Consider the following 20,842-nt stretch of genomic DNA (forward strand, 5'->3'; position numbering starts at 1 on the left):
AAAGACTAAATAACAAGGACTCATTGGGCGAATCGCTCTGGAACTGAAATCGGAATGCTCACTGACATTTCCCCTATCTGAAAGTCTGATAAACGTCGGAAAAATGACTAAGTCCAAAAAAAAATTTTTTTCAACTTTTTTCAATTTTACCCCCGTGGGATATATATTCTACCCACACACATTTGGAACTCTCCTGGGGTACCATCACACATATTATTCCCTCATTTAGTGGATATTTTAATAAAAAAGTGAAATTTACAAAAATCCAGAAAATTGGCTGAAAACGACTAAATATCAAGGACTCATTGGGCGAATCTCTCTGGAACTGAAATCGAAATGCTCACTGACATTTCCCCTATCTGAAAGTCTGATAAATGCCAGAAAAATGACTAAGTCCAAAAAAAAAATTTTTTTCAACTTTTTTGAATTTTACCCTCACTGGATATATATTCTACCCACACACATTTTGAACTCTCCTGGGTACCCTCACACATATTATTCCCTCATTTAGTGAATATTTTCACAAAAAAGTGAAATTTTCAAAAATCCAGAAAATTGGCTGAAAACGACTTAATAACAAGGACTCATTGGGCGAATCGCTCTGGAACTGAAATCGGAACATTCACTGACATTTCCCCTATCTGAAAGTCTGATAAACGCCAGAAAAATGACTATGTCCAAAAAAATTTTTTTCAACTTTTTTCAATTTTACCCCCGTGGGATATATATTCTACCCACACACATTTAGAACTCTCCTGGGGTACCCTCACACATATTATTCCCTCATTTAGTGGATATTTTCACAAAAGAGTGAAATTTTCAAAAGTCCAAAATATTGGCTGAGAACGACTAAATATCAAGGACTCATTGGGCGAATTGCTCTGGCACTGAAATCAGAACGCTCACTGACATTTCCCCTATCTGAAAATCTGATAAACGCCAGAAAAATGACTAAGTCCCAAAAAAAAAATTTTTCAACTTTTTTCAATTTTACCCCAGTAGCATATATATTCTACCCACACACATTTGGAACTCTCCTGGGGTACCCTCACACATATTATTCCCTCATCTAGTGGATATTTTCACAAAAAAGTGAAATTTTCAAAAATCCAGAAAATTGGCTGAAAACGACTAAATAACAAGGACTCATTGGGCGAATCGCTGTGGCACTGAAATCAGAACGCTCACTAACATTTCCCCTATCTGAAAGTCTGATAAACGCCGGAAAAATGGATAAGTCCAAAAAAATTTTTTTTTCACTTTTACCCCCGTGGGATATATATTCTACCCACACACATTTGGATCTCTCCTGGGGTACCCTCACACATATTATTCCATCATTTAGTGTATATTTTCACAAAAAAGTGAAATTTTCAAAAATCCAAAATATTGGCTGAAAACTACTAAATATCAAGGGCTCATTGGGCGAATTGCTCTGGAACTGAAATCGGAACGTTCACTGACATTTCCCCTATCTGAAAGTCTGATAAACGCCAGAAAAATGACTATGTCCAAAAAAAATTTTTTTCAACTTCTTTCAATTTTACCCCCGTGGGATATATATTCTACCCACACACATTTGGAACTCTCCTGGGGTACCCTCACACATATTATTCCCTCATTTAGTGGATATTTTCACAAAAAAGTGAAATTTTCAAAAATCCAGAAAATTAGCTGAAAAACAATAAATAACAAGGACTCATTGGGCGAATCGCTCTGGAACTGAAATCGGAACGCTCACTGACATTTCCCCTATCTGAAAGTCTGATAAATGCCAGAAAAATGACTAAGTTCAAAAAAAATTTTTTCAGCTTTTTTCAATTTTACCCCTGTGGGATATATATTCTTCCCACACACATTTGGAACTTTCCTGGGGTTACCTCACACATATTATTCCCTCATTTAGTGGATATTTTCACAAAAAAATGAAATTTTCAAAAAATCCAGAAAATTGGCTGAAAACTACTAAATATCAAGGACTCATTGGATGAATCGCTCTGGAACTGAAATCGGAATGCTCACTGACATTTGCCCTATCTGAAAGTCTGAGAAACGCCGGAAAAATGACTAAGTCCAAAAAAAAAAATGTTTTCAACTTTTTTCACTTTTACCCCCGTGGGATATATATTCTACCCACACACATTTGGAACTCTCCTGGGGTACCCTCACACATATTATTCCCTCATTTAGTGTATATTTTCACAAAAAAGTGAAATTTTCAAAAATCCAAAATACTGGCTGAAAACTACTAAATATCAAGGACTCATTGGGCGAATCGCTCTGGAACTGAAATCGGAACGTTCACTGACATTTCCCCTATCTGAAAGTCTGATAAACGCCAGAAAAATGACTAAGTCCCAAAAAAGAAATTTTTTCAACTTTTTTCAATTTTACCCCCGTAGGATATATATTCTACCCACACACATTTGGATCTCTCCTGGGGTACCCTCACACATATTATTCCCTCATTTAGTGGATATTTTCACAAAAAAGTGAAATTTTCAAAAAATCCTGAAAATTGGCTGAAAACTACTAAATATCAAGGACTCATTGGGCGAATCGCTCTGGAACTGAAATCGGAACATTCACTGACATTTCCCCTATCTGAAAGTCTGATAAAAGCCAGAAAAATGACTAAGTCCCAAAAAAGAAATTTTTTCAACTTTTTTCAATTTTACCCCCGTGGGATATATATTCTACCCACACACATTTGGAACTCTCCTGGGGTACCCTCACACATGTTATTCCCTCATTTAGTGGATATTTTCACAAAAAAGTGAAATTTTCAAAAATCCAGAAAATTGGCTGAAAACGACTAAATAACAAGGACTCATTGGGCGAATCGCTCTGGAACTGAAATCGGAACGCTCACTAAAATTTCCCCTATCTGAAAGTCTGATGAACGCTGGAAAAATGGATAAGTCCAAAAAAAATTTTTTTTCACTTTTACCCCCGTGGGATATATATTCTACCCACACACATTTGGATCTCTCCTGGGGTACCCTCACACATATTATTCCATCATTTAGTGTATATTTTCACAAAAAAGTGAAATTTTCAAAAATCCAAAATATTGGCTGAAAACTACTAAATATCAAGGGCTCATTGGGCGAATTGCTCTGGAACTGAAATCGGAACGTTCACTGACATTTCCCCTATCTGAAAGTCTGATAAACGCCAGAAAAATGACTATGTCCAAAAAAAAATTTTTTACAACTTTTTTCAATTTTACCCCCATCGGATATATATTCTTCCCAAACACATTTGGAACTCTCCTGGGGTTCCCTCACACATATTATTCCCTCATTTAGTGGATATTTTCACAAAAAAGTGAAATTTTCAAAAATCCAGAAAATTGGCTGAGAATGACTAAATATCAAGGACTCATTGGGCGAATAGCTCTGAAACTGAAATCGGAACGCTCACTGACATTTCCCCTATCTGAAAGTCTGATAAACGCCGGAAAAATGACTAAGTCAAAAAAAAAAATATTCTCAACTTTTTTGAATTTTACCCCCGCTGGATATATATTCTACCCACACACATTTGGAACTCTCCTGGGGTACCCTCACACATATTATTCCCTCATTTAGTGGATATTTTCACAAAAAAGTGAAATTTTGAAAAATCCAGAAAATTAGCTGAAAAAGACTAAATAACAAGGACTCATTGGGCGAATCGCTCTGGAACTGAAATCGGAATGCTCACTAAAATTTCCCCTATCTGAAAGTCTGATAAACGCCAGAAAAATGACTATGTCCAAAAAAAATGTTTTTCAACTTTTTTCAATTTTACCCCCGTGGGATATATATTCTACCCACACACATTTAGAACTCTCCTGGGGTACCCTCACACATATTATTCCCTCATTTAGTGGATATTTTCACAAAAAAGTGAAATTTTCAAAAATCCAGAAAATTTGCTGAAAAAGACTAAATAACAAGGACTCATTGCGTGAATCGCTCTGGTACTGAAATAGGAACGCTCACTGACATTTCCCCTATCTGAAAGTCTGATAAACGCCTGAAAAATGACTAAGTCCAAAAAAAAATTTTTTTCAACTTTTTTGAATTTTACCCCCACTGGATATATATTCTACCCACACACATTTTGAACTCTCCTGGGTACCCTCACACATATTATTCCCTCATTTAGTGGATATTTTCACAAAAAAGTGAAATTTTCAAAAATCCAGAAAATTAGCTGAAAAAGAATAAATAACAAGGAATCATTGAGCGAATCGTTCTGGAACTGAAATCAGAACGCTCACTGACATTTCCCCTATCTGAAAGTCTGATAAACGCCGGAAAAATGATTAAGTCCAAAAAAAAATTTTTTTCAACTTTTTTCAATTTTACCCCCGTGGGATATATATTCTACCCACACACATTTGGAACTCTCCTGGGGTACCCTCACACATATTTTTCCCGGATTTAGTGGATATTTTCACAAAAAAGTGAAATTTTCAAAAATCCAGAAAATTGGCTGAAAACGACTTAATAACAAGGACTCATTGGGTGAATCGCTCTGGAACTGAAATCGGAACGCTCACTGACATTTCCCCTATCTGAAAGTCTGATAAACGTCGGAAAAATGACTAAGTCCAAAAAAAAATTTTTTTCAACTTTTTTCAATTTTACCCCCGTGGGATATATATTCTACCCACACACATTTGGAACTCTCCTGGGGTACCCTCACACATATTATTCCCTGATTTAGTGGATATTTTCACAAAAAAGTGAAATTTTCAAAAATCCAGAAAATTGGCTGAAAACGACTTAATAACAAGGACTCATTTGGTGAATCGCTCTGGAACTGAAATCGAAATGCTCACTGACATTTCCCCTATCTGAAAGTCTGATAAACGCCGGAAAAATGACTAAGTCCAAAAAAACATTTTTTTCAACTTCTTTCAATTTTATCCCCGTGGGATATATATTCTACCCACACACATTTGGAACTTTCCTGGGGTACCCTCACACATATTATTCCCTCATTTAGTGGATATTTTCACAAAAAAGTGAAATTTTCAAAAATCCCGAAAATTGGCTGAGAACGACAAAATATCAAGGACTCATTGGGCGAATCGCTCTGAAACTGAAATAGGAACGCTCACTGACATTTCCCCTACCTGAAAGTCTGATAAACGCCGGAAAAATGACTGAGTCAAAAAAAAAATTTTTTACAACTTTTTTCAATTTTACCCCCGTCGGATATATATTCTTCCCAAACACATTTGGAACTCTCCTGGGGTTCCCTCACACATATTATTCCCTCATTTAGTGGATATTTTCACAAAAAAGTGAAATTTTCAAAAATCCAGAAAATTGGCTGAGAATGACTAAATATCAAGGACTCATTGGGCGAATAGCTGTGAAACTGAAATCGGAACGCTCACTGACATTTCCCCTATCTGAAAGTCTGATAAACGCCGGAAAAATGACTAAGTCAAAAAAAAAAATATTCTCAACTTTTTTGAATTTTACCCCCGCTGGATATATATTCTACCCACACACATTTGGAACTCTCCTGGGGTACCCTCACACATATTATTCCCTCATTTAGTGGATATTTTCACAAAAAAGTGAAATTTTGAAAAATCCAGAAAATTAGCTGAAAAAGACTAAATAACAAGGACTCATTGGGCGAATCGCTCTGGAACTGAAATCGGAATGCTCACTAAAATTTCCCCTATCTGAAAGTCTGATAAATGCCAGAAAAATGACTAAGTCCAAAAAAAAGTTTTTTTCAACTTCTTTCAATTTTACCCCCGTGGGACATATATTATACCCACACACATTTGGAACTCTCCTGGGGTACCCTTACACATATTATTCCCTCATTTAGTGGATATTTTCACAAAAAAGTGAAATTTTCAAAAATCCAGAAAATTGGCTGAAAACGACTAAATTTCAAGGACTCATTGGATGAATCGCTCTGGAACTGAAATAGGAACGTTCACTGATATTTCCCCTATCTGAAAGTCTGATAAACGCCAGAAAAATGACTAAGTCCCAAAAAAAAATTTTTTCAACTTTTTTCAATTTTACTACCCTGGGATATATATTCTACCCACACACATTTGGAACTCTCCTGGGGTACCCTCACACATATTATTCCCTCATTTAGTGGATATTTTCACAAAAAAGTGAAATTTTCAAAAAATCCTGAAAATTGGCTGAAAACTACTAAATATCAAGGACTCATTGGATGAATCGCTCTGGAACTGAAATCGGAACGCTCACTGACATTTGCCCTATCTGAAAGTCTGATAAACGCCAGAAAAATGACTGAGTCCAAAAAAAAATTTTTTACAACTTTTTTCAATTTTACCCCCGTCGGATATATATTCTTCCCAAACACATTTGGAACTCTCCTGGGGTTCCCTCACACATATTATTCCCTCATTTAGTGGATATTTTCACAAAAAAGTGAAATTTTCAAAAATCCAGAAAATTGGCTGAGAATGACTAAATATCAAGGACTCATTGGGCGAATAGCTGTGAAACTGAAATCGGAACGCTCACTGACATTTCCCCTATCTGAAAGTCTGATAAACGCCGGAAAAATGACTAAGTCAAAAAAAAAAAATATTCTCAACTTTTTTGAATTTTACCCCCGCTGGATATATATTCTACCCACACACATTTGGAACTCTCCTGGGGTACCCTCACACATATTATTCCCTCATTTAGTGGATATTTTCACAAAAAAGTGAAATTTTGAAAAATCCAGAAAATTAGCTGAAAAAGACTAAATAACAAGGACTCATTGGGCGAATCGCTCTGGAACTGAAATCGGAATGCTCACTAAAATTTCCCCTATCTGAAAGTCTGATAAACGCCAGAAAAATGACTATGTCCAAAAAAAATGTTTTTCAACTTTTTTCAATTTTACCCCCGTGGGATATATATTCTACCCACACACATTTAGAACTCTCCTGGGGTACCCTCACACATATTATTCCCTCATTTAGTGGATATTTTCACAAAAAAGTGAAATTTTCAAAAATCCCGAAAATTGGCTGAGAACGACAAAATATCAAGGACTCATTGGGCGAATCGCTCTGAAACTGAAATAGGAGCGCTCACTGACATTTCCCCTACCTGAAAGTCTGATAAACGCCGGAAAAATGACTAAGTCCAAAAAAAAAAATGTTTTCAACTTTTTTCAATTTTACCCCCGTGGGATATATATTCTACCCACACACATTTGGAACTCTCCTGGGGTACCCTCACACATGTTATTCCCTCATTTAGTGGATATTTTCACAAAAAAGTGAAATTTTCAAAAATCCAGAAAATTGGCTGAAAACGACTAAATAACAAGGACTCATTGGGCGAATCGCTCTGGAACTGAAATCGGAACGCTCACTAAAATTTCCCCTATCTGAAAGTCTGATGAACGCTGGAAAAATGGATAAGTCCAAAAAAAATTTTTTTTCACTTTTACCCCCGTGGGATATATATTCTACCCACACACATTTGGATCTCTCCTGGGGTACCCTCACACATATTATTCCATCATTTAGTGTATATTTTCACAAAAAAGTGAAATTTTCAAAAATCCAAAATATTGGCTGAAAACTACTAAATATCAAGGACTCATTGGGCGAATCGCTCTGGAACTGAAATCGGAACATTCACTGACATTTCCCCTATCTGAAAGTCTGATAAACGCCAGAAAAATGACTATGTCCAAAAAAATTTTTTTCAACTTTTTTCAATTTTACCCCCGTGGGATATATATTCTACCCACACACATTTAGAACTCTCCTGGGGTACCCTCACACATATTATTCCCTCATTTAGTGGATATTTTCACAAAAGAGTGAAATTTTCAAAAGTCCAAAATATTGGCTGAGAACGACTAAATATCAAGGACTCATTGGGCGAATTGCTCTGGCACTGAAATCAGAATGCTCACTGACATTTCCCCTATCTGAAAATCTGATAAACGCCAGAAAAATGACTAAGTCCCAAAAAAAAAATTTTTCAACTTTTTTCAATTTTACCCCAGTAGCATATATATTCTACCCACACACATTTGGAACTCTCCTGGGGTACCCTCACACATATTATTCCCTCATCTAGTGGATATTTTCACAAAAAAGTGAAATTTTCAAAAATCCAGAAAATTGGCTGAAAACGACTAAATAACAAGGACTCATTGGGCGAATCGCTGTGGCACTGAAATCAGAACGCTCACTAACATTTCCCCTATCTGAAAGTCTGATAAACGCCGGAAAAATGGATAAGTCCAAAAAAATTTTTTTTTCACTTTTACCCCCGTGGGATATATATTCTACCCACACACATTTGGATCTCTCCTGGGGTACCCTCACACATATTATTCCATCATTTAGTGTATATTTTCACAAAAAAGTGAAATTTTCAAAAATCCAAAATATTGGCTGAAAACTACTAAATATCAAGGGCTCATTGGGCGAACTGCTCTGGAACTGAAATCGGAACGTTCACTGACATTTCCCCTATCTGAAAGTCTGATAAACGCCAGAAAAATGACTATGTCCAAAAAAAATTTTTTTCAACTTCTTTCAATTTTACCCCCGTGGGATATATATTCTACCCACACACATTTGGAACTCTCCTGGGGTACGCTCACACATATTATTCCCTCATTTAGTGGATATTTTCACAAAAAAGTGAAATTTTCAAAATCCAGAAAAATGGCTGAAAACGACTAAATAAGAAGGACTCATTGGGTGAATCGCTCTGGAACTGAAATCGGAACGCTCACTGACATTTCCCCTATCTGAAAGTCTGATAAACGCCGGAAAAATGACTAAGTCCAAAAAAAAAATTTTTTCTACTTTTTTCAATTTTATCCCCGTGGGATATATATTATACCCACACACATTTGTAACTCTCCTGGGGTACCCTCTCACATATTATTCCCTCATTTAGTGGATATTTTCACAAAAAAGTGAAATTTTCAAAAATCCCGAAAATTGGCTGAGAACGACTAAATATCAAGGTCTCATTGGGCGAATCGCTCTGAAACTGAAATAGGAACGCTCACTGACATTTCCCCTATCTGAAAGTCTGATAAACGCCGGAAAAATGACTGAGTCCAAAAAAAAATTTTTTACAACTTTTTTCAATTTTACCCCCGTCGGATATATATTCTACCCACACACATTTAGAACTCTCCTGGGGTACCCTCACACATATTATTCCCTCATTTAGTGGATATTTTCACAAAAAAGTGAAATTTTCAAAAATCCAGAAAATTTGCTGAAAAAGACTAAATAACAAGGACTCAGTGCGTGAATCGCTCTGGTACTGAAATAGGAACGCTCACTGACATTTCCCCTATCTGAAAGTCTGATAAACGCCTGAAAAATGACTAAGTCCAAAAAAAATTTTTTTTCAACTTTTTTGAATTTTACCCCCACTGGATATATATTCTACCCACACACATTTGGAGCTCTCCTGGGGTACCCTCACACATATTATTCCCTCATTTAGTGGATATTTTCACAAAAAAGTGAAATTTTCAAAAATCCAGAAAATTGGCTGAAAACGACTAAATAACAAGGACTCATTGGGCGAATCGCTCTGGAACTGAAATCGGAATGCTCACTAAAATTTCCCCTATCTGAAAGTCTGATAAACGCCAGAAAAATGACTATGTTCAAAAAAAATGTTTTTCAACTTTTTTCAATTTTACCCCCGTGGGATATATATTCTACCCACACACATTTAGAACTCTCCTGGGGAACCCTCACACATATTATTCCCTCATTTAGTGGATATTTTCACAAAAAAGTGAAATTTTCAAAAATCCAGAAAATTTGCTGAAAAAGACTAAATAACAAGGACTCATTGGGTGAATCGCTCTGGAACTGAAATAGGAACGCTCACTGACATTTCCCCTATCTGAAAGTCTGATAAACGTCGGAAAAATGACTAAGTCCAAAAAAATTTTTTTTTCAACTTTTTTCAATTTTACCCCCGTGGGATATATATTCTACCCACACACATTTTGAACTCTCCTGGGTACCCTCACACATATTATTCCCTCATTTAGTGGATATTTTCACAAAAAAAGTGAAATTTTCAAAAATCCAGAAAATTAGCTGAAAAAGAATAAATAACAAGGACTCATTGAGCGAATCGTTCTGGAACTGAAATCAGAACGCTCACTGACATTTCCCCTATCTGAAAGTCTGATAAACGCCGGAAAAATGATTAAGTCCAAAAAAAAATTTTTTTCAACTTTTTTCAATTTTACCCCCGTGGGATATATATTCTACCCACACACATTTGGAACTCTCCTGGGGTACCCTCACACATATTTTTCCCGGATTTAGTGGATATTTTCACAAAAAAGTGAAATTTTCAAAAATCCAGAAAATTGGCTGAAAACGACTTAATAACAAGGACTCATTTGGTGAATCGCTCTGGAACTGAAATCGAAATGCTCACTGACATTTCCCCTATCTGAAAGTCTGATAAACGCCGGAAAAATGACTAAGTCCAAAAAAAAATTTTTTTCAACTTTTTTCAATTTTACCCCGTGGGATATATATTCTTCCCACACACATTTGGAACTCTCCTGGGGTTCCCTCACACATATTATTCCCTCATTTAGTGGATATTTTCACAAAAAAGTGAAATTTTCAAAAATCCAGAAAATTAGCTGAAAAAGACTAAATAACAAGAACTCATTGGGCGAATCGCTCTGGAACTGAAATCGGAACGCTCACTGACATTTCCCCTATCTGAAAGTCTGATAAATGCCAGAAAAATGACTAAGTCCAAAAAAAAGTTTTTTTCAACTTCTTTCAATTTTACCCCCGTGGGACATATATTATACCCACACACATTTGGAACTCTCCTGGGGTACCCTTACACATATTATTCCCTCATTTAGTGGATATTTTCACAAAAAAGTGAAATTTTCAAAAATCCAGAAAATTGGCTGAAAACGACTTAATAACAAGGACTCATTGGGCGAATCGCTCTGAAACTGAAATAGGAACGCTCACTGACATTTCCCCTATCTGAAAGTCTGATAAACGCCGGAAAAATGACTGAGTCCAAAAAAAAATTTTTTATAACTTTTTTCAATTTTACCCCCGTCGGATATATATTCTTCCCAAACACATTTGGAACTCTCCTGGGGTTCCCTCACACATATTATTCCCTCATTTAGTGGATATTTTCACAAAAAAGTGAAATTTTCAAAAATCCAGAAAATTGGCTGAGAATGACTAAATATCAAGGACTCATTGGGCGAATAGCTGTGAAACTGAAATCGGAACGCTCACTGACATTTCCCCTATCTGAAAGTCTGATAAACGCCGGAAAAATGACTAAGTCAAAAAAAAAAATATTCTCAACTTTTTTGAATTTTATCCCCGCTGGATATATATTCTACCCACACACATTTGGAACTCTCCTGGGGTACCCTCACACATATTATTCCCTCATTTAGTGGATATTTTCACAAAAAAGTGAAATTTTGAAAAATCCAGAAAATTAGCTGAAAAAGACTAAATAACAAGGACTCATTGGGCGAATCGCTCTGGAACTGAAATCGGAATGCTCACTAAAATTTCCCCTATCTGAAAGTCTGATAAACGCCAGAAAAATGACTATGTCCAAAAAAAATGTTTTTCAACTTTTTTCAATTTTACCCACGTGGGATATATATTCTACCCACACACATTTAGAACTCTCCTGGGGTACCCTCACACATATTATTCCCTCATTTAGTGGATATTTTCACAAAAAAGTGAAATTTTCAAAAATCCAGAAAATTTGCTGAAAAAGACTAAATAACAAGGACTCATTGGGTGAATCGCTCTGGAACTGAAATAGGAACGCTCACTGACATTTCCCCTATCTGAAAGTCTGATAAACGTCGGAAAAATGACTAAGTCCAAAAAAAATTTTTTTTCAACTTTTTTCAATTTTACCCCCGTGGGATATATATTCTACCCACACACATTTGGAACTCTCCTGGGGTACCATCACACATATTATTCCCTCATTTAGTGGATATTTTAATAAAAAAGTGAAATTTACAAAAATCCAGAAAATTGGCTGAAAACGACTAAATATCAAGGACTCATTGGGCGCATCTCTCTGGAACTGAAATCGAAATGCTCACTGACATTTCCCCTATCTGAAAGTCTGATAAACGCCAGAAAAATGACTAAGTCCAAAAAAAAAATTTTTTTCAACTTTTTTGAATTTTACCCTCACTGGATATATATTCTACCCACACACATTTTGAACTCTCCTGGGTACCCTCACACATATTATTCCCTCATTTAGTGAATATTTTCACAAAAAAGTGAAATTTTCAAAAATCCAGAAAATTGGCTGAAAACGACTTAATAACAAGGACTCATTGGGTGAATCGCTCTGGAACTGAAATCGGAACGCTCACTGACATTTCCCCTATCTGAAAGTCTGATAAACGTCGGAAAAATGACTAAGTCCAAAAAAAAAATTTTTTCAACTTTTTTCAATTTTACCCCCGTGGGACATATATTATACCCACACACATTTGGAACTCTCCTGGGGTACCCTTACACATATTATTCCCTCATTTAGTGGATATTTTCACAAAAAAGTGAAATTTTCAAAAATCCAGAAAATTGGCTGAAAACGACTTAATAACAAGGGCTCATTGGGTGAATCGCTCTGGAACTGAAATCGGAACGCTCACTGACATTTCCCCTATCTGAAAGTCTGATAAACGCCGGAAAAATTACTAAGTCCAAAAAAAAATTTTTTTCAACTTCTTTCAATTTTATCCCCGTGGGATATATATTCTACCCACACACATTTGGAACTTTCCTGGGGTACCCTCACACATATTATTCCCTCATTTAGTGGATATTTTCACAAAAAAGTGAAATTTTCAAAAATCCCGAAAATTGGCTGAGAACGACAAAATATCAAGGACTCATTGGGCGAATCGCTCTGAAACTGAAATAGGAACGCTCACTGACATTTCCCCTACCTGAAAGTCTGATAAACGCCGGAAAAATGACTGAGTCCAAAAAAAAATTTTTTACAACTTTTTTCAATTTTACCCCCGTCGGATATATATTCTTCCCAAGCACATTTGGAACTCTCCTGGGGTTCCCTCACACATATTATTCCCTCATTTAGTGGATATTTTCACAAAAAAGTGAAATTTTCAAAAATCCAGAAAATTGGCTGAGAATGACTAAATATCAAGGACTCATTGGGCGAGTCGTTCTGAAACTGAAATAGGAACGCTCACTGACATTTCCCCTATCTGAAAGTCTGATAAACGCCGGAAAACTGACTGAGCCCAAAAAAAAATTTTTTACAACTTTTTTCAATTTTACCCCGTGGGATATATATTCTTTCCACACACATTTGGAACTCTCCTGGGGTACCCTTACACATATTATTCCCTCATTTAGTGGATATTTTCACAAAAAAGTGAAATTTTCAAAAATCCAGAAAATTAGCTGAAAAAGACTAAATAACAAGAACTCATTGGGCGAATCGCTCTGGAACTGAAATCGGAACGCTCACTGACATTTCCCCTATCTGAAAGTCTGATAAATGCCAGAAAAATGACTAAGTCCAAAAAAAAGTTTTTTTCAACTTCTTTCAATTTTACCCCCGTGGGACATATATTATACCCACACACATTTGGAACTCTCCTGGGGTACCCTTACACATATTATTCCCTCATTTAGTGGATATTTTCACAAAAAAGTGAAATTTTCAAAAATCCAGAAAATTGGCTGAAAACGACTAAATATCAAGGACTCACTGAATGAATCGCTCTGGAACTGAAATCGGAACGCTCACTGACATTTCCCCTACCTGAAAGTCTGATAAACGCCGGAAAAATGACTGAGTCCAAAAAAAAATTTTTTACAACTTTTTTCAATTTTACCCCCGTCGGATATATATTCTTCCCAAACACATTTGGAACTCTCCTGGAGTTCCCTCACACATATTATTCCCTCATTTAGTGGATATTTTCACAAAAAAGTGAAATTTTCAAAAATCTAGAAAATTGTCTGAAAGCGACTTAATAACAAAGACTCATTGGGTGAATCGCTCTGGAACTGAAATCGGAACGCTCACTGACATTTCCCCTATCTGAAAGTCTGATAAACGCCGGAAAAATGACTGAGCCCCAAAAAAAATTTTTTACAACTTTTTTCAATTTTACCCCGTGGGATATATATTCTTCCCACACACATTTGGAACTCTCCTGGGGTTCCCTCACACATATTATTCCCTCATTTAGTGGATATTTTCACAAAAAAGTGAAATTTTCAAAAATCCCGAAAATTGGCTGAGAACGACAAAATATCAAGGACTCATTGGGCGAATCGCTCTGAAACTGAAATAGGAACGCTCACTGACATTTCCCCTACCTGAAAGTCTGATAAACGCCGGAAAAATGACTGAGTCCAAAAAAAAATTTTTTACAACTTTTTTCAATTTTACCCCCGTCGGATATATATTCTTCCCAAACACATTTGGAACTCTCCTGGGGTTCCCTCACACATATTATTCCCTCATTTAGTGGATATTTTCACAAAAAAGTGAAATTTTCAAAAATCTAGAAAATTGTCTGAAAGCGACTTAATAACAAAGACTCATTGGGTGAATCGCTCTGGAACTGAAATCGGAACGCTCACTGACATTTCCCCTATCTGAAAGTCTGATAAACGCCGGAAAAATGACTGAGCCCAAAAAACAATTTTTTTCAACTTCTTTCAATTTTATCCCCGTGGGATATATATTCTACCCACACACATTTGGAACTTTCCTGGGGTACCATCACACATATTATTCCCTCATTTAGTGGATATTTTCACAAAAAAGTGAAATTTTCAAAAATCCCGAAAATTGGCTGAGAACGACAAAATATCAAGGACTCATTGGGCGAATCGCTCCGAAACTGAAATAGGAACGCTCACTGACATTTCCCCTACCTGAAAGTCTGATAAACGCCGGAAAAATGACTGAGTCCAAAAAAAATTTTTTTACAACTTTTTTCAATTTTACCCCCGTCGGATATATATTCTTCCCAAACACATTTGGAACTCTCCTGGGGTTCCCTCACACATATTATTCCCTCATTTAGTGGATATTTTCACAAAAAAGTGAAATTTTCAAAAATCCAGAAAATTGGCTGAGAATGACTAAATATCAAGGACTGATTGGGCGAATCGTTCTGAAACTGAAATAGGAACGCTCACTGACATTTCCCCTATCTGAAAGTCTGATAAACGCCGGAAAAATGACTGAGTCCAAAAAAAAATTTTTTTCAACTACTTTCAATTTTACCCCCGTGGGATATATATTCTACCCACACACATTTGGAACTCTCCTGGGGTACCCTCACACATATTATTCCCTCATTTAGTGGATATTTTCACAAAAAAGTGAAATTTTCAAAAATCTAGAAATTGTCTGAAAGCGACTTAATAACAAAGACTCATTGGGTGAATCGCTGTGGAACTGAAATCGGAACGCTCACTGACATTTCCCCTATCTGAAAGTCTGATAAACGCCGGAAAAATGACAGCCCAAAAAAAAATTTTTTACAACTTTTTTCAATTTTACCCCGTGGGATATATATTCTTCCCACACACATTTGGAACTCTCCTGGGGTTCCCTCACACATATTATTCCCTCATTTAGTGGATATTTTCACAAAAAAGTGAAATTTTCAAAAATCCAGAAAATTAGCTGAAAAAGACTAAATAACAAGAACTCATTGGGCGAATCGCTCTGGAACTGAAATCGGAACGCTCACTGACATTTCCCCTATCTGAAAGTCTGATAAATGCCAGAAAAATGACTAAGTCCAAAAAAAAAGTTTTTTTCAACTTCTTTCAATTTTACCCCCGTGGGACATATATTATACCCACACACATTTGGAACTCTCCTGGGGTACCCTTACACATATTATTCCCTCATTTAGTGGATATTTTCACAAAAAAGTGAAATTTTCAAAAATCCAGAAAATTATCTGAAAACGACTAAATATCAAGGACTCACTGAATGAATCGCTCTGGAACTGAAATCGGAACGCTCACTGACATTTCCCCTATCTGAAAGTCTGATAAACTCCGGAAAAATGACTGAGTCCAAAAAAAAATTTTTTTCAACTTCTTTCAATTTTATCCCCGTGGGATATATATTCAACCCACACACATTTGGAACTTTCCTGGGGTACCATCACACATATTATTCCCTCATTTAGTGGATATTTTCACAAAAAAGTGAAATTTTCAAAAATCCCGAAAATTGGCTGAGAACGACAAAATATCAAGGACTCATTGGGCGAATCGCTCTGAAACTGAAATAGGAACGCTCACTGAGATTTCCACTACCTGAAAGTCTGATAAACGCCGGAAAAATGACTGAGTCCAAAAAAAAATTTTTTACAACTTTTTTCAATTTTACCCCCGTCGGATATATATTCTTCCCAAACACATTTGGAACTCTCCTGGGGTTCCCTCACACATATTATTCCCTCATTTAGTGGATATTTTCACAAAAATGTGAAATTTTCAAAAATCCAGAAAATTGGCTGAGAATGACTAAATATCAAGGACTCATTGGGCGAATCGTTCTGAAACTGAAATAGGAACGCTCACTGACATTTCCCCTATCTGAAAGTCTGATAAACGCCGGAAAAATGACTGAGTCCAAAAAAAAATTTTTTTCAACTACTTTCAATTTTACCCCCGTGGGATATATATTCTACCCACACACATTTGGAACTCTCCTGGGGTACCCTCACACATATTATTCCCTCATTTAGTGGATATTTTCACAAAAAAGTGAAACTTTCAAAAATCTAGAAAATTGTCTGAAAGCGACTTAATAACAAAGACTCATTGGGTGAATCGCTCTGGAACTGAAATCGGAACGCTCACTGACATTTCCCCTATCTGAAAGTCTGATAAACAAGGGAAAAATGACTGAGCCCAAAAAAAAAATTTTTACAACTTTTTTCAATTTTACCCCGTGGGATATATATTCTTCCCACACACATTTGGAACTCTCCTGGGGTTCACTCACACATATTATTCCCTCATTTAGTGGATATTTTCACAAAAAAGTGAAATTTTCAAAAATCCAGAAAATTAGCTGAAAAAGGCTAAATAACAAGAACTCATTGGGCGAATCGCTCTGGAACTGAAATCGGAACGCTCACTGACATTTCCCCTATCTGAAAGTCTGATAAATGCCAGAAAAATGACTAAGTCCAAAAAAAAGTTTTTTTCAACTTCTTTCAATTTTACCCCCGTGGGACATATATTATACCCACACACATTTGGAACTCTCCTGGGGTACCCTTACACATATTATTCCCTCATTTAGTGGATATTTTCACAAAAAAGTGAAATTTTCAAAAATCCAGAAAATTGGCTGAAAACGACTAAATATCAAGGACTCACTGAAGGAATCGCTCTGGAACTGAAATCGGAACGCTCACTGACATTTCCCCTATCTGAAAGTCTGATAAACGCCGGAAAAATGACTAAGTCCAAAAAAAAATTTTTTCCAACTTTTTTCAATTTTACCCCCGTGGGACATATATTCTACCCACACACATTTGGAACTCTCCTGGGGTACCCTTACACATATTATTCCCTCATTTAGTGGATATTTTCACAAAAAAGTGAAATTTTCAAAAATCCAGAAAATTGGCTGAAAACGACTAAATATCAAGGACTCACTGAATGAATCGCTCTGGAACTGAAATCGGAACGCTCACTGACATTTCCCCTATCTGAAAGTCTGATAAACGCCGGAAAAATGACAGTCCAAAAAAAAATTTTTTTCAACTTCTTTCAATTTTATCCCCGTGGGATATATATTCTACCCACACACATTTGGAACTTTCCTGGGGTACCCTCACACATATTATTCCCTCATTTAGTGGATATTTTCACAAAAAAGTGAAATTTTCAAAAATCCCGAAAATTGGCTGAGAACGACAAAATATCAAGGACTCATTGGGCGAATCGCTCTGAAACTCAAATAGGAACGCTCACTGACATTTCCCCTACCTGAAAGTCTGATAAACGCCGGAAAAATGACTGAGTCCAAAAAAAAAATTTTTACAACTTTTTTCAATTTTACCCCCGTCGGATATATATTCTTCCCAAACACATTTGGAACTCTCCTGGGGTTCCCTCACACATATTATTCCCTCATTTAGTGGATATTTTCACAAAAAAGTGAAATTTTCAAAAATCCAGAAAATTGGCTGAGAATGACTAAATATCAAGGACTCATTGGGCGAATCGTTCTGAAACTGAAATAGGAACGCTCACTGACATTTCCCCTATCTGAAAGTCTGATAAACGCCGGAAAAATGACTGAGTCCAAAAAAAAATTTTTTTCAACTACTTTCAATTTTACCCCCGTGGGATATATATTCTACCCACACACATTTGGAACTCTCCTGGGGTACCCTCACACATATTATTCCCTCATTTAGTGGATATTTTCACAAAAAAGTGAAATTTTCAAAAATCTAGAAAATTGTCTGAAAGCGACTTAATAACAAAGACTCATTGGGTGAATCGCTCTGGAACTGACATCGGAACGCTCACTGACATTTCCCCTATCTGAAAGTCTGATAAACGCCGGAAAAATGACTGAGCCCAAAAAAAAATTTTTTACAACTTTTTTCAATTTTACCCCGTGGGATATATATTCTTCCCACACACATTTGGAACTCTCCTGGGGTTCCCTCACACATATTATTCCCTCATTTAGTGGATATTTTCACAAAAAAGTGAAATTTTCAAAAATCCAGAAAATTAGCTGAAAAAGGCTAAATAACAAGAACCCATTGGGCGAATCGCTCTGGAACTGAAATCGGAACGCTCACTGACATTTCCCCTATCTGAAAGTCTGATAAATGCCAGAAAAATGACTAAGTCCAAAAAAAAGTTTTTTTCAACTTCTTTCAATTTTACCCCCGTGGGACATATATTATACCCACACACATTTGGAACTCTCCTGGGGTACCCTTACACATATTATTCCCTCATTTAGTGGATATTTTCACAAAAAAGTGAAATTTTCAAAAATCCAGAAAATTGGCTGAAAACGACTAAATATCAAGGACTCACTGAATGAATCGCTCTGGAACTGAAATCGGAACGCTCACTGACATTTCCCCTATCTGAAAGTCTGATAAACGCCGGAAAAATGACTAAGTCCAAAAAAAAATTTTTTCCAACTTTTTTCAATTTTACCCCCGTGGGACATATATTCTACCCACACACATTTGGTACTCTCCTGGGGTACCCTCACACATATTATTCCCTCATTTAGTGGATGTTTTCACAAAAAAGTGAAATTTTCAAAAATCTAGAAAATTGTCTGAAAACGACTTAATAACAAAGACTCATTGGGCGAATCGCTCTGGAACTGAAATAGGAACGCTCACTGACATTTCCCCTATCTGAAAGTCTGATAAACGCCGGAAAAATGACTAAGTCCAAGAAAAAATTTTTTCAACTTTTTGAATTTTACCCCCACTAGATATATATTCTACCCACACACATTTGGAACTCTCCTGGGGTACCCTTACACATATTATTCCCTCATTTAGTGGATATTTTCACAAAAAAGTGAAATTTTCAAAAATCCAGAAAATTGGCTGAAAACTACTAAATATCAAGGACTCACTGAATGAATCGCTCTGGAACTGAAATCGGAACGCTCACTGACATTTCCCCTATCTGAAAGTCTGATAAACGCCGGAAAAATGACTGAGTCCAAAAAAAAATTTTTTTCAACTTCTTTCAATTTTACCCCCGTGGGATATATATTCTACCCACACACATTTGGAACTCTCCTGGGGTACCCTCACACATATTATTCCCTCATTTCGTGGATATTTTCACAAAAAAGTGAAATTTTCAAAAATCCCAAAAATTGGCTGAGAACGACAAAATATCAAGGACTCATTGGGCGAATCGCTCTGGAACTGAAATAGGAACGCTCACTGACATTTCCCCTATCTGAAAGTCTGATAAACGCCGGAAAAATGACTGAGTCCAAAAAAAAAATTTTTTCAACTTCTTTCAATTTTACCCCCGTGGGATATATATTCTACCCACACACATTTGGTACTCTCCTGGGGTACCCTCACACATATTATTCCCTCATTTAGTGGATGTTTTCACAAAAAAGTGAAATTTTCAAAAATCTAGAAAATTGTCTGAAAACGACTTAATAACAAAGACTCATTGGGCGAATCGCTCTGGAACTGAAATAGGAACGCTCACTGACATTTCCCCTATCTGAAAGTCTGATAAACGCCGGAAAAATGACTAAGTCCAAGAAAAATTTTTTTCAACTTTTTGAATTTTACCCCCACTAGATATATATTCTACCCACACACATTTGGAACTCTCCTGGGGTACCCTCACACATATTATTCCCTCATTTAGTGGATATTTTCACCAAAAAGTGAAATTTTCAAAAATCCAGAAAATTAGCTGAAAAAGAATAAATAACAAGGACTCATTGGGAGAATCGCTCTGGAACTGAAATCGGAATGCTCACTGACATTTCCCCTATCTGAAAGTCTGATAAATGCCAGAAAAATGACTAAGTCCAAAAAAATATTTTTTTCAACTTCTTTCAATTTTACCCCCGTGGGACATATATTATACCCACACACATTTGTAACTCTCCTGGGGTACCCTCACACATATTATTCCCTCATTTAGTGGATATTTTCACCAAAAAGTGAAATTTTCAAAAATCCAGAAAATTAGCTGAAAAAGACTAAATAACAAGGACTCATTGGGCGAATC

Source organism: Phyllobates terribilis, unplaced genomic scaffold, assembly GCF_046119375.1.
Source record: "Phyllobates terribilis strain yellow unplaced genomic scaffold, ASM4611937v1 Scaffold_2__4_contigs__length_985480577, whole genome shotgun sequence".
Classification (NCBI taxonomy): domain Eukaryota; kingdom Metazoa; phylum Chordata; class Amphibia; order Anura; family Dendrobatidae; genus Phyllobates; species Phyllobates terribilis.